The sequence below is a fragment of the Corylus avellana genome, chromosome 4, assembly GCF_965113065.1.
Source record: "Corylus avellana chromosome 4, dhCorAvel1.hap1.2, whole genome shotgun sequence".
In the NCBI taxonomy this organism is placed as follows: Eukaryota; Viridiplantae; Streptophyta; class Magnoliopsida; order Fagales; family Betulaceae; genus Corylus; species Corylus avellana.
This window is the reverse complement of record NC_142493.1, coordinates 6,115,280-6,132,064: the sequence shown is the minus strand read 5'-3', so window position 1 is coordinate 6,132,064 and position 16,785 is coordinate 6,115,280. Positions and strand designations below refer to the sequence as shown.

At 36.2% G+C, this 16,785-nt stretch overlaps 1 pseudogene; it reads left to right on the top strand.

Annotated features, from left to right (window-relative positions):
• The first annotated feature begins 2,436 nt into the window (after positions 1 to 2,436).
• LOC132177933 (oligopeptide transporter 4-like) lies at positions 2,437 to 16,689 on the top strand (annotated as a pseudogene).
• Positions 16,690 to 16,785: the final 96 nt, after the last annotated feature.

Genomic DNA, 16,785 nt, shown 5'->3' with positions numbered 1-16,785 from the left:
CATGTATTTGGATTCTAGATCTCTTCGGATGATTTAAGTCCGTCTCTTTTAAGTAAATGATAAATTGTCAAAAAAATAATAATAATAATAATAATTTTGCTGTTCACTTAAAAGTGACTGGCTTCTCTTGGAATCAACTAGAGAGGATCAATTTCCTCCCAACACATTCTATTTAACTCCTTTTTTTTCGGCGGGGGGTGGGGCTCAGGGCATCTCCACTGCTCTCTAAAAAATCTCTACGGCTCCCCCTTCTTCTTTTTCACTTTTTTTTATTTTTTAAATTACCATTTATTTGATTATGATATAGATACTAGTGCACAAATTTGAATATAGTATTGAAAAATATTAAATAATTTCAAAGAATTGAAGAATCATTCTCTTTCAAAAGTCGAGATCCTTCAAATATATATCACTAATGTCGTGGTTTGTGGGCAACTAATATCGTGAAATGCACACTATTATATAAAATAATAATAATAATAATAATAAATAATTAAAAAAAAAAATGGAAAGATGATGATTCTTTTTAATGAACATGCACGGGCCGATGTGCACCTTCATAATGCTACACGCCGCACTCAATGACGTGTGGCAGTTTTGGCCAACCCGTGTACCGGCCAGGACAAAAAGTTCTTATAAATTGCGGTATTAAAAAAAAATTATTTAATGTTTATATATATAAAACTCAATTTTTAAAAGGAATAATGCTAGTAAAAAAACTATGTTACTTTTAAAATTATAATAAATCGTAAGAATTCTTACAACAAAATTTATAAGAAACTTCTGTCTATTAATTTTTTATTTTTGCCTTTTAAAATAAATAAAAATAATAACAAATAAACCAAAACACAAAACACCTTAAAAAATATGAAAGTAATTTTTCTCTTTATATTACAATTTACATCAAAACACTTAAAAAAAAAATATCATAAAATACATTGACAAACATACATAATTTCTGCAAATTTCTGTCCCAACACGAAAGCTTGTGCTTATGAGTGCTAACACATTCACATAAGTGATAATACTGTGAAAGTATTGATTAAATGATTAAATTTACTAATTTTTATCAATTTAAACTTTTAAGATATGTGGTGATTTAACATGATATCAGAGCTCAAGGTCGTAAGTTCGAACACTGAATCACTGGAGATTTATCGACAAGCTAATTCTTGAAAAGATGGAGTGGAAGAAAGGAATAATACAAAGGATATCCGATGAGAAGCCCCTAACGATGACTTTGTTAAAGTTAATTGGAACACGGGTGTGGATAAAAATAGAATAAAGATGGGTATTTGTGTTATATAGTCAAAGATAGTATGGGAGATGTGTTGAAATCATTGTCAGCGCCAAAAGGTTATATTATCGAGCCTAATATTGCGGAAGCAAAGGCATCATTGAGGGCCATATATACAGTTTTGTTGTGAAATGGGTTTATATAGGATGGTTTTAGAAAGTGATACTCTCCAAGTGATGCAGGCATTGAAAAAAGAAGGTAGAAGCTAGTGTCGTTATGGACATCTAATTGACGAAGCTTGCAGGGTAGAGCGTTTTGCTTAAGTTGATTTAAAATTAAAATTAGAAGAAAAAAAAAGAAAGAAAGTATGAGCCCAAATATGAATGAGAATGTTAAAGGATTGAATAAATAATTAAATTTACTAATTTCTATTCTCTACACTAAAAACTGCTATTTATTATTTAGAAGTATTTTAATCGCGCAACCCGATTGTAGGCGGAATAGGTGCAACCTTGCAAAATTCTTCATGAAATCATGCTCAGGGTCAAGATGAGCATCAATCATTTGGATAATTTTGTCTCCTTTCCATTGAAATAATATGACATGGGCTTTTCAAAGGGCATATTCAAACTACCCCAATTATTGGTGTATCTCTTGTGCTTGTTTTTTCTTCCTTCTTGAATATGCCCTCCCTGTGTCTTTATTTTTTTATTTTGTTTTTACTTCTTTTAAACCTTATTTATATACAAAAAAAAAAAAAAGGAAAAAGAAAAAGAATATAACAATCTTATTCATATAGGCTACTTGCATTAAGTAGCCATCCACTAGTGTACAAGCACCTATCTAAAAGTACCCACTCCAAACACTACCTACCTTAAGAAACCACTTGTATTTTGGTTTCCATATGATCTTTGACTTGATAGATGTACTTTTTCTCACATCCTCCAATTGCATCAAAGCAATTTAGGAATTCTCTCTCCCACTTTCGCACTTTTCTTGCCCTCTCACTCAGCCTATCACCTTTTCTTTTCTATGTAATTATGAGAAAAATGAGGTCTGGGTTTAGCTGTCTAGGTCACACCCTCACAAGTAACACACCCAACTCTTTATACTTGGAGCATGCCATTTATACAGCTAGATAGCCAAATTCTCCTCTTAAAAGCAACACTCTCATTCCATCGTCTTTGCTTCCCTCACCCATGGCCATCCTAGAAACACAAACACCCCATTCTTGTACCACCACCACCACCACCGAACCTGCTGATCATGAGAAACGCATAACCACCGATGGTAATGTTGTGGATGAGGACGAGCTTTCTCCCGTTGAGCAAGTCCGACTAACTGTGTCCAACACCGACGATCCGACGCTACCTGTATGGACCTTCCGAATGTGGGCCTTGGGCCTAATCTCATGTGCCCTCCTCTCCTTCCTTAATCAGTTCTTTGCATACCGGACCGAGCCCCTCTTCATAACCCAAATCACTGTCTTGGTGGCGAGCCTCCCCATCGTCTGCTTCATGGCCGCCACCCTCTGACCCTCCCCACAACCCAGTTCAGAATACCAGGGTTTGGATCGATGTTATTCTCTCTTAACCCGGGTCCCTTTAACATGAAGGAGCACGTACTCATTTCCATATTTGCCAATGCTGGTGCTGCATTCGGAAATGGGCCAGCTTATGCTGTTTATATTGTTGATATAGTCAAAGCCTTTTATCACCGGAATATATCCTTTTATGCTGGTTGGCTTCTTATTATCACTACTCAGGTATTTAATATATAGTGTTCTTATTAATGCCTTTTCTTTTTCTTCCATTTTTTCTTTCATTTTTCGAATGCAAACCATTGTTTTTGGAAGCAAGAAAAGCAGTATCATGAAATTGTCCCAAAATTAAGACAATTTAGAATACAAAAATGTTACTTAACTCTAGCCTCTAGGTCTCTTTTGTGATCTCTCGTCTTTACTATTAATTCACTAAAAGATTAAAAGTCAATAATGATTCAACGGTAATTTCAAAAGCTACATCACAGTTTGGAGAATACTAGGAGAACACTAGAAGAACACATAGTATTTTTCTTAATTTTTTACTAAAATTTATTAAATAATAATTAAATCACCTCTCATCTCTTGACAAATAGACAGAATATATATTAATGATGAGGGGGTGTATATATAGTATATAGAAAGTATATATAAACAACACTAGTCCGTCAAGTTTAATAGTTGACAAAAGTTAGTTTTTATATAAACCTACAAATTTAAGTATAAATTTGATACCCTTTTTTTTTCTTTTTTTTTTTTTTTTTTTTGAAGCGTAGAAATTAAAATTCATAAAAGAACAAATTTAATAAAAGATAATTATGCAATCAACGTTACCCTAAGGTTTTTGCACAACATTCATTTCTACTTTTACTGTAACGTCTCTCTCCCTACTATAGACATACAAATTAAAATTATTCATTGGGTTTGGTTGGGTTTGCAGGTGCTAGGATATGGTTGGGCTGGGCTGTTGAGGAAGTACGTGGTGGAACCGGCCCATATGTGGTGGCCGGCCAGTCTCATTCAGGTCTCACTTTTCCAGTATGTATCAAGTCATTAATTTTAGATTTTGCATTATTACATCGACCATATGGCACCGTTTGTTAAACTCCTTCCCTTCCCTCAACACTACTCACTTTATTTTTTCAAAAAAATCAACATCAAAACATTTATTTTAATAAAAAAATAACTACAAAATAAAACTTTTTCACTTTTTTATATCAAACAGTCTTAACTTTTTTCTCACATCAATCCGTATGATCAGCTATAGTGTCTAGGGAAAAAGGGTTTAACAAACACACCGATCGATGTTGAACCTTTGACTAGGGGATGGAACCAAAGAAATTTTATTGGGGTCAATGCATGAATAAGAGTTCAAGCCTGATAAATCACTAGACAACACATGAACTATTTTGAAGGTTCCAACTTAAAACTTTGGCTCTGAAATCATAATAAATAATCACTTATTCCAAAAACTAATTTTATATATACTAGGGACAGTCGGGGGAGCTTGGCCCCTCTGGTTTTGTCCTTCCCTCTAACCTTAATAGTATTGACATAAAAAAATATTCGAATCCCTTGTTATTTCCTATCCCAAGAGAAAAGTTAAAGGTAACAATAGGGGTTGTGAAATGGGCTCTCTTACCTAAATAAGGAAACCATACCCAGTCGGGGAGAACACTAGTACTAGAGCATGAGGGCCCCTTGGGTGAGCCCCCTACTCAAGTGGGAGAAGAATCCTCTCAATTTCAAAGGAAATGGAGAGGAGCCGGTCTTCCTTTCTATAAGGGTAGAATGGTCCAAAAAAAGTGAAATGACCATTCTACCCTTGTAAAATAAGGGACCGGCTCCTCTCCATTTCCTTTGAAATGGAGAGGATCCGGGTCCACTCAGGTTGGGCTCCCATTTTATACCCATTTCACATACCATGATATAAAAAGAGTGAACATATCAAAATAAGAGGAATGATCCCAAATTGTAGGGGATCTCGCACTCATATAAAAACAAGCAACATTAACACACCTTTGCATCAAATAACCTTTTTTTTTAATGAAAATAGTATATATCATGAGTTATTACTCTTAATTTACTTAATTCATAGTATTCTGATATTGAAGCATCATTGACAACAAAAAACGTCTTTATGTTACTTTATATGAGCAATCATCTATTAATAAAGTACCACTACAAAAATTATGGTCATTAGCGGCGACCCAAAGTCGCCGCTAATGAGCAAAGAGTTGCCGCTATTTACAAATACCGGCGACATACAGCCGCTATTTGGTGGTTGGTAGTAAGCCGACGGTAATCCTAAATACTGGCAACTTTTAAGGTTGCCGCTAATGACAACTCATTAACGGCCACTCTAGGTCGCCGCTAATAATAATAATTTTTTTTGCCGGAAAAAATGTTCAAAATGGTTCTAAGGTCGCCGCTATTGATATATCATTAGTGGCGACCACAGAGTTGCCGCTAATTGTATAAGAAATTAAAAAAAAAAAAAAAGAAGTCAATAGCAGCCACATGGAGTTGCCGCTATTCCTCTATCATTAGCGGCAACATATAGTTGCCGCTAATGTTGCCGCTATTCTTCTGTCATTAGCGGCCACATAAAGTCGCCGCTATTTATCTCATTAGCGGTAACTGCTAAAGTTGCCGCTATTGACCCCTCAATAGTAGCAACTTTAAAAAGTTGCTACTATTAGACACTTAATAGCGGCAAGTTTATGTCGCCACTAATAAGTCCTATTTTTTTATTTGTTTTTCCGTTAGGTCCATTAGCGGCAACTGCTAAAGTTGCCGCTATTGACCCCTCAATAGCGGCAACTGTAAAAGTTGCCGTTGTTGCGCTCATAATAGCGGCAATAGTTTGTTGCCGCTGATTGTGTTTAAATTGCGGCAACGTGTGTCGCCGCTATTGAGTGCCTAACTGCGACGACCATCTAATGTTGCCGCTGATGAGTAGTAAATAGCGGCAATAACGGTCGTCGCTATTGGTGTGGCTGCTAAATATCAACTATTTTGGTATTTAGCGTCTGCTATTAGCGGCGACTTTATTGTCGCAGCTAATGAGAGGTCATTAGCGGCAACCTTTAAAAGTTGCCGCTAATGACCCCTTAATAGCGGCAACATTTGGGTCGCTGCTAATAATTTGGTTGCTAATGACCAAATTTCTTGTAGTGTACCACTATATATCCATTATTTTTTATATATGAAATATGCATGTAGGGCTTTGCATGAGAAAGAAGAAAGGCACATGTCACCTGGAAAGTTCTTCCTAATTGCACTAATTTGCAGTTTTACATGGTACACTGTGCCAGGCTACCTCTTCTCAACACTGACGAGCATCTCATGGGTTTGCTGGGCATTCTCCAAGTCAGTCACTGCCTGGCCAGCAACTTGGCTCTGGCATGCAAGGGCTTGGGATAGGAGCACTGACACTCGACTGGGCAGCCGTGGCATCCTTCTTGTTCGGCCCCCTCATCAGCCCCTTCTTCGCCATTGTCAACGTATTCGTAGGCTATGTGTTGATAGTCTATGTCGCAATCCCTATAGCATACTGGGGATTTGACTTGTACGGTGCAAGTAGATTTCTCATTTTCTCTTCACAGCTATTTACATCCCATGGTGAGCAATACAACATATCTGCTATTGTCAATGACAAGTTTGAGTTAGATATTGCAAAGTACGAGGAGCAAGGACTAATTCATTTAAGCATGTTTTTTGCTATCACTTATGGCTTTGGCTTTGCCACCGTTGCTGCCACCCTTACCCGTGTGGCCTTCTTCCATGGAAGGTAATGTACAATTGACAAATGTGATATTTGAGAAAAGTTTAGTTGATAAATTAATTAATGTCAACTACTAAAGTTTATAGTTAATGGATAGAGAAATTTATGAGCGATTTCAAGCTTCTTACAAGGGGAAGGAGGATATTCATACAAAATTGATGAGGAGATACAAGGACATACCTTCCTGGTGGTTTTACTTGTTGCTTGCTGTGACACTTGCAGTTTCACTACTACTCTGCACGATTTTGATTGATTAGATCCAGATGCCATGGTGGGGGCTCCTCCTTGCTAGTGCCATAGCCTTCACTTTCACACTTCCAATCAGTATCATATTTGCCACAACAAACCAGGTTGTTAGGTTAAAACTTTGCTCCCGACCCTTTTTTTTAAATCAAATAAGGGAAAACATGTTACATGGGATCGAACAACAAAATGGTGGGCGCCCCAACAAAAAAGCTCAAACAGAAAATGTAGCAAGGATACAGAAAATAGTCCAAAAGGACCAAATATAGGGAATGGTCCAAAAGGACCACATTTGCTCATTTCTCCTTATTTTTATTAAGAGATTGATTCAATAGACTTTAACTTAATTGTTTTTTTTTTTCCCCCCCCTTAACTATAATATCTTATCTTAACTAGTTGGATTTGAGCATAACCATCTTACAGTGGGCCAATCTGCACCAGTAGTAACACTGTAAGCATGATAGCTGTTGGTGAGTGTCGGCATGAGACAATTATGATGCTTAAGTTAGTGTTGTGTAAGAGAAGAAATTAGATTTACTAAGATACAATTTTGAACTAAGGGCCAAAAGTTACGGGTGTGTTTGCCAACAGAACGAGCTGTTATTGTAGTTGGAACGGTACTACTCCAGCCACAGTAATGGTCAGAAAATAGTACAATAGACCTGAAAAGCAATCCCCCTCTCTTCCCAATAACCCTACAGTAAAACAAACCCATCTAACCTAACCACCCCCTAACTCCACTTATTTTCAATGAATATATATATATATATATATATGGTTCGAAGGTGGCTGGGTTTGGGTCTGCGTATAGAGGAAGAAGAAGGAATTTGAGAGAATGAAAATGGGGATTTTTTCAAAAATCTGGGAGAAGCCAGGAAGAAGAAGCTTTAGAATTTTTTTTTTTTTTTTTTTTTTTCCGTTGAAAATAAGTGGAGTTAGCCAGTTAGGAGGTGGTTAGGTTAGATGGGTTTGTTTTACTGCAGGCCATTGGGAAGAGAGGAGGATTGCTTTTCAAGTCTAGTGTACTATTTTCTAACCATTACTGTAGCTGGAACAGCACCGTTGCAACTAAAGTAACGGCCCATTCTTTTGGCAAACACAAACGTACTTTTACTTAGTTCGAGTTTACTTTTTATTGAGTTTCTTGCAAGAATGTTCCCGAACATTTGATTGTTACGTCTAACTAAGTATCCCACTTTATGACCTATTTTTAAGTGCCAATCACCCTTCAAGCAAGGAACGTGCCCCTATATCATAAGTTTGTGCACAATTATTCACTTCTTGGTTTGAGAATCAATTCGGGTTTCGGGTCCACTTTGGACTCATAGATCTGTTTTCTGGCCTTAGTATATAGATTTCTGATAAATTATCAATTATTTCAAAAGTTGAAGCTAATAAAAAGAGGTAAATTTAATCACTTAACTAATACTTTAACAATTTTGTGGACTGTACTTCTTATGTCCTAATTCTCAATACCTTTTTCATATTTCATATGTTCTACTGAAAACTTGAAATATATGACACTCTATACAAGTTAAAATAGTTGGAGTTATTTGATTACTTTTCCTGAATTTTGATTGATGGTAGTTACCATGCACGATAATTTTCCTTAAGCACCTTAAATGGTAGCATATATGTATGTTTTGCAGATGATCTTCTTATTTTTTCTGAAGCTAGTTTGAGTTCCATCAATGTCATTAAGGTTGCTCTAGTGGAGTTTGCGGATTTGTCTGGCCTAAAGGCTAATCCTTCGAAGAGTTCTTTTATTGTTCTGGAATTTTAGATAGGGTCAAGCAAGTTTTATTGAATGCTTTGCAGGTGAAGGAGGGGAAGCTGCCTGTGAGATATCTTGGGGTCCCATTAATCTCTTCTAGGCTTTCTTCTACTGATTGTGGGGTGCTTTTGGAGAGAATTACTGGGTGTATTGATTCTTGGTTATTCAAAAATCTCTCTTACGCAGGTAGGCTTCAGCTTCTTTCTTTTGTGTTATATAGTTTGCAAGTTTACTGGACAAGCATTTTCATTCTGCATAAGAAGGTTATAAAGGTTATTGAGCAGAAATTTAATAGGTTTTTATGGAATGGGAAGGATATAGAGGCTGCAAAAGCAAAAATGGCTTGGAATGGTATTTGTTTTCCTAAGAAAGAGGGTGGTTTGGGGATAAAGAGAATTGATGTCTGGAATAAAACCTCTATGCTTAGGCACATATGGAGTTTGTTTGCTAGATCAGGTTCTTTATAGGTGGCCTGGATTAAGGCAAATTTTCTGAAACACAAGAGTTTTTGGAGTGTCAATATACCACAGAATTGCTCTTGGTGTTGGAGGAAGCTCCCCAGGTTGAGGGATACTGCTAAGAAGTTCTTGAGATTTGAGGTTGGGATGGAAGAAATATACATCTCTGGTTGGATTTTTGGCATCCTAATGGCATTCTTCTTGTGAAGTATGGTTTTAGAGTTGTTTATGATGCTTAAAGTAGTGTGGAGGCAAAATTATCTTATGTTATCCATAATGGAGAACGGTTTTGGAGGCCTGCTAGGTATGAAGCCTTGGTGGATATTCAAACTCGGCTTGCTGAAATCAGTTTGGGTTCTTGTGATAAACCTATTTGGCTTGCTTCTAGGAAAGGTATCTATGTAAGTTCAGATACTTGGGAGGCTCTTAGGGAAAAAATGGATCAGATTGAGTGGTGGAGACTAGTCTGGTTTTCTTTAGCTATTCCTAAGCAAGCTTTCTTTTTATGGCTTGTCATAAAGGATAGGTTGGTTACAGGAGTAAGGTTGCCAAGTTGGGGTTATAGAGGAGATATTCAATGCTGTTTTTGCAGGAATCAAATGGAGAGCCGAAACCATTTATTTTTTGAATGCAGCTTTTGTTATAGAATTTGGAAGTTTTGTATGGCTAGATGCAAAGTGGCTAACCCCGCTATTATATGGGAGGATATTCTTTAGCTGGGATGTAGTTCTTGGAGTTGTAATACACTTAAAGGCTTGCTTTGTCGGTTGGCGTTGGGATCTGCAGTTTATAATATTTGGTGCACTAGAAATGAAATTAAGCATGTAGGCCATCCACTCACTGAGGAGCAGATTTTGAAGAAAGTATTGTGGGAAGTTCGTGCTAGAATTGTTGGGAAAGGAAAGTTCCCAAGGACTAGGGAGAATATGTTACTCTGCTCCTTATGGAACTTGTCTGAAAGTCTGTTTTGTTGATGATATGTTGCAGGTTTTTTGTGGTTTGTTTATGGTTTTGAGGATAATCTGTTTCCTCTGTAAGGGTGTTGTTGCAGATTTTCTTTGTGGCTTGTTTGAGGATAGGGTCTTTCTCCTCTGTTTTGTTGGTTTTTTTTTTTTTTTTTTTTTTTTTAAGGCTTTTGTTTAGCCCTATGGAAGGGTTTGGGTTAACTGTTTTGGGCTGTTAGCTAGAGCTTTTTCTGCTGTTTGTTGGTTTTTGGCCTCTATGTAGGCTGTTTTCAGTCTATTAATCAGGCTTGTATTTGTTGTTGATGTGTTCTTGGTTTGTTTTGTTAATGAAGATGCTTATTCATCAAAAAAAAAAAAAAAAAACCCTTTTCCTTGTCAGTATCTATATATGCAGAAGTTTGTTGCTTTTCCACTAATGTTGTGATGCATTATCTATATATATAGACACCAGGGCTAAACATAATAACGGAGTACATGATGGATCTCATATATCCAGGAAGACCAATAGCCAATGTAAGCTTCAAAGTTTATGGCTATATGAGCATGTCTCAAGCTGTCTCCTTCCTTAATGATTTCAAGCTTGGACATTACATGAAGATTCCTCGAAGATCAATGTTCTTAGTTCAGGTAATCACTTCTTTAATTACTACTATCACTATATATAACCGCTAATTCAAATGAACCCAAGTAAACAAATCATTTTAACAGATGATTCGATCACATAAAATGTTGAAACTAAACAGGGTTGAAATATGGGATACTAGCATTGCAATTTTTTAAAATTTAAGGTTATGATTACTAAATTGCTTATACTTCCCTGTCAATAGGTGAAATTTTAAAAAATAATAATAAAAATTAAAAAAAAATAAAGAAACTTCACTTTAGACCCCTGAATGGCTTGAACTATTGGGCATTTTGATAAGACCCCAATAAATTTTAAAAACTCTCAATTTCGCTCCCTGAACTTTCAATTTGATGTAATGTACTCCGTTAGTTTTTAAACATTAAAAATAATAAAATGACCATTACAACCCTATCTTCTTCTTCTTCTTCTTCTTTTTTTTTTTTTTTTTTTTTTTTTTTTTTTTTTAAAAAAAAAACTTCTAAATTTACTCTTTATTTCAAATTAAAAATTTTAAAAATAAAGTTATTATTAAAAAAAAAAACCATAAGGTGATTTTTTTTCATTTAAAAAAAATAAACAAAAACAAAAATTGAAGGGTAATTTGGTCTTTTTAGGGGTTTCCATTAGGGTTTAACGGCAAAAATTAACGGAGGGGGTAAATTGCATCGAATTGAAAGTTTGAGAGGTGAAATAGAGAGTTTTTGAAATTTGAGGGTCTTTTCAAAACCCATGGTCGTTCCAGGGTTCTTTGTTAAGTTTCCTTAAAATAAAAAACCTTTTGAAAATTCTAAAACGACTCCAAACGACACCTATTCAAATGTCTAGGTGATTCACAAATATTAAGCGGAATAGGATCTGACCTAACAATTAATAATCAACCAAATACAAATATGTAATGAAAAACAAGAACACAGATATTTGGTTACGAAGAGGAAACCATTTAGAGAACCTTCTAAATGTAAAACCTTTCCGGGGCAGCCAAACCTAGGAAATCAATCCACTATAAGAAGAATAAGGAATACAAGAAGAATTACAATACCTTTGCAATTTACTCTTCCTTGTACACGACAAGCGACCCACTTGATTTCTTCCGCAGTAGCCATTTCCAGAACATCTGGCACAATTCTTCTATAAGATTTCCTTTCACCGGAACTCCGATTGGCTTTACGTATTTAATCCATTCTCAAATAAGCTAGAACAATATCTCTCTCTAAGCTCTCTGATTTTGCTATCCAAAATACGTACATATAGTAGGCAAAACAGTTTGTTTAAATAGAAAATAAAATAACAAATCGATAGCCATGTCCGGACAGGGCTAATTAGGGGTCCGAACATGGCTAGGGTTACATATGCGTAACCTAGTGGTGTCCGGACCTCCAACTTTTGTGTCCGGACAGCCCATATACAAAAGAGCTTGTAGGAAATTGGGTCCGGACCCAGCTTCTGGTGGTCCGGACCCAGCTTCTAGTGGTCCGGACCTCCCATTCAGTATGAGGTTTCTGGAAATGGGGTCCGGACCCAGCTTCTGGCGGTCCGGACCTCCTCATCAAAAAGGCAGTGTCTGGAAATCAGGTCCGGACCCAGCTTTTGGCGGTCCGGACAGGCATTCTGGAAATGCTGTCCAGTCTTGATCAATAGCTCGGATCGATGGGCGGTTGTGGTCCGATTGAGCTGAAAGTTTGCAGGGACGTTCATGGCACACGAATCTACATTATGAACGGTGGAGATTGGATTCTGAGCATTCTATATTAGTGTTTAAGCCTATGAACAGTAGCATCTGCATTTTGGAACTGAATTAAGCCAACACAAGAACTAACAAACTCCCCATTTGGCAATTCAGTGACAAAACCAAAATGCCGATCCAATCCCATCATCTCCCCATATTTACTCCCCCTTTTTGTCACAGAATGACAAAAGGTCTTAATGTTTCCTGAAACACTTCATAAAATACATCAAGGCATATGTGGAACAAGAATACGTAAATAAAACTCATGAAAAAAAAAATGATGTAGAATGCAAGATCATAAAGAAACATCAGCAAAAGTCTCCCTCAATGGATGACTCAATTATCAATAAGAAATTAGAAAAGCAAAAACATGTTTCTCCCCCTCAAAAGTCAAATGAACACACACGATATATACATCAATGACTCATGTATTGCATAATGAATATCCCAAACATGCTCTAAATATGCAAAATATACATGAGACTAGAAATGACAAGAAACTCATATTGCTTAACCCAAGCAAAGAAAAATGTTCCATTCAACTCATGCTTGTGTAGTTTGTGTGTAAGCCATCCAAAGAGAAAAAATTTCAATTAACAATATGAGGAGAAAGTTTCACCACCATAAGATTTTGACAAGTATATCACATCAAAAGTCAAACCTTATCATAGTAGGGCCTAGCCACTCTCATCCTATACATTTCTCTTTGTAATACATTTTGCACAAGTTTGACACAGTGAAATAAATTCTTTTTGGAATATGATCTTTTGATTTTATTTGTTTCACTATCTTGTTTATTTTTTTCTTTGAGAAAGTGTCCTTAAACTTTTGGTGCTTATCACAAAAGAGAAAGCAGGAATTTGTAAGCCCTAGGTTCAACTAGCATATGGTCAATTTGAAAAATATGACTAGTCAAAAACCTCATATGGTTACCTAACAGACCTCATAAATAAAGTGAAACAAAACCTCAATTTAAGCTTAAATGTGCACAAGAGATAAAGTATAGGCAAAATGTACCACATAAGCTTAGGCTTTAGGTAACCACAAACACAAGTCCATTGACACAAATTTTCATCTCATGCATATTAAGAACATGCCAAGACGCAAGGAATTAATTCCATAAAAAACAACATAAGAAATTAATGGACTATCTAGGTGCATAAGACAAAAGAAAGAAAAGAAAACAATCAAAGTAACATATTTTTGTCTTTTTGAAATTTTTCACAAAAGAAATGCACATGAACGAAAACAAATGCAAAACAAACAAAAATGCAATGCATAAAGAAAAAACAACATGCTTGAATTGAGATTACAACAGGCAATATATGAATGTCCTTTAGCATTAAACTTTCATCACATCTTCTAGGTCCCATTACAAAATAATGATTTGGTTTAATAACTACTTCTAGGTCTTCACAAGACATTACACATTCATGAATACTTGATTAGCAAGTAGACAAAAATCTTGGTGGTCTGCACACAACATCTCATCTATAAGCCTTTCAAAGATCATAACATATGAATTTCTTGAAAGTCCTTTATGAATATGCCTCATAACAAGAATCTCCAAACAAACATGTATACACTCTTCACACAAAAAGTGTAACAACAAAAAAAATTGCAATGCATAAACTAGAAAGCGAAAAACAAAAAAAAAATGCAAAGCAAAGAAAAACAACATGCTCTAGGATTTTCAAAAATAAGCAAAACAACAATTCCTAGACATATTATTTACTCACCTAAATTTAGGTGAGATCACTATCACTCCCCCTCAATGGGTGAATGGTATCAACCTTCTTAATCCAAACTTTCTTCATATTGGGGACAAATGTGCGACTCTTATCCAAATCATTTAACTGGGTGATAACAACCCTTAGCATGTTGAATAATTCCTCATGACTATTCCTAGAACGAAAATAATCTCTTTTTGACTCATGATTATTCAACTGAAAACAATTAGGGCGAATATGCCCAATCTTACCACAATGATGACATGTAGGAATGAACATTTGAGAAGGTTGGTTCCTTGCAAGGTAAACAAAGTTGGAGTTGCTTCTAGGTAAAAAGTGCTCAACACGAGAGTACTTACCTTTCTTACCCTTCTTACCTCTTGTGGTCGCAATAGTTGTTTTTTTTGTTTTTTTTTTTTTTTTTTTTAAGACTTCTTTTCTTCTTCTTCTTGAGGAGTGAACATCAACTAGCTTATCTTTATCCAATGGCTCTTCCAAGTTTTCTGTTTCAACAAAAACTTTCTTGGAAGAAGAAGCAAGGTTAGAGGAATGCGCAATAATCTTGTCAAAATCAATCCCACGTTTATCACAAGTAGATTTTTGGGTATGCAAAATTTTGTCAAGATTATCATTAGAGAATTTTCCAATAGAGTTTTGGACTCCTTTAATTCATTCTCTAATGACTCAACTTTATTAGCAAGATCATGATTTTCAGATTTCAATGTTTTACACAAATCAAGAGAATCACTCAATTCCCCAATTAGCTCATCTTTATCATGTTCAGCCTCTCTGAGTTTCTTTAAATTCTTGGAATTAATAACTTGTAGCTCAGAGAATTTCACAAACAACAAATTATAAGTCTCATGAAGATCAATTTCATTATCAGAATCATAATCAGAATAATACTGTTTATCAGAAGACATAATAGTTTCAAAACAATCAAGAGTTTGGGACATCTATAAAGTATATAGGATCACACTCAGGAATTTAATCATTTGACAGAGTGAACCCGCTCTGATACCAATTGAAAATTCTAAAACGACTCCAAACGACACTTATTCAAATGTCTAGGTGATTCACAAATATTAAGCGGAATAAGATATGACCTAACAATTAATAATCAACCAAATACAGATATGTAATGAAAAACAAGAACACAGATATTTGGTTACGAAGAGGAAACCATTTAGAGAACTCTCTAAATGTAAAACCTCTCCGGGGCAGCCAAACCCAGGAAATCAATCCACTATAAGAAGAATAAAGAATACAAGAAGAATTACAAAACCTTTTTAATTTACTCTTCCTTGTACACGACAAGTGACCCACTTGACTTCTACCGCAGTAGCCCTTTCCTAAACATCTGGCACAATTCTTCTATAAGATTTCCTTTCACCGAAACTCCGATTGGCTTCACGTATTTAATCCCTTCTCAAATAAGCTAGAACAATATCTCTCTCTAAGCTCTTTGATTTTGCTCTCCAAAATACGTACATATAATAGGCAAAACAGTTTGTTTAAATAGAAAATAAAATAACAAATCGGCAGCCATGTCCGGACAGGGCTAATTAAGGGTCCGGACATGGCTAGGGTTACATATGCGTAACCTAGTGGTGTCCGGACCTCCAACTCTTCTGTCCGGACAGCCCATATACAAAAGGGCTTGCTGGAAATTGGCTCCGGACCCAGCTTCTGGCGGTCTGGATAGGCATTCTGGGAATGCTGCCCAGTCTTGATCAATAGTTCCGATCGATGGGCGTTTGTGGTCCGATTGAGCTGAAATTTTGCAGGGACGTTCATGACACATGAATATACATTATGAACAGTGGAGATTGGATTCTAAGCATTCTATATTAGTGTTTGAGCCTATGAACAGTAGCCTCTGCATTTTGGAATTGAATTAAGCCAACACAAGAACTAACACCTTTATATATATATATATATATAACACTGAAATACTAAACTTAGCTGCATTTGCATGTGTATGCTTAGTTCATAGGAACAGTTGTCGCTGGAACTGTCAACATTGGAGTAGCATGGTGGTTGCTAAATTCCATTGAGAACATATGCCAACCAGAACTTCTTCCTGTCAATAGTCCCTGGACATGCCCTAGTGACAGAGTTTTCTTTAATGCATCTGTTATATGGGGTTTGGTGGTACCCAAACGGATCTTTGGAACTCTTGGAAGCTATCAAGCCATGAATTGGTTTTTCCTTATAGGTGCAATAGGCCCTGTTCTTGTTTGGCTATTGCACAAAGCAGTCCCTAAGCAATCTTGGATTCCACTCATTAAGCTTCCAGTTCTCCTGGGAGCAACAGGAATGATGCCTCCGGCAACATCCTTGAACTACACTTCCTGGATTATAGTTGGAATAACCTTTAACTATTTTGTTTTCCGGAACCGGAAGCAATGGTGGCAGAGGTACAATTACATTCTTTCTGCAGCACTGGATGCTGGGGTGGCCTTCATGGGAGTATTGTTGCACTTTTCATTGGGCATGGAGGGGAAAGGTGTGAATTGGTGGGGTACAGGTGGTGAACACTGTGACTTAGCATCTTGTCCAATAGTAAAGGGCATAGTTGTTGATAATTGTCCCACCATGTAATGCTTGTATTTTTTTTAGTTTCTTTATAAGTATGATAATTGTCCCACCATGGGCCCCTTCTCCAACAGGGACCTTTTCGGTAAAATCTGCTCATGA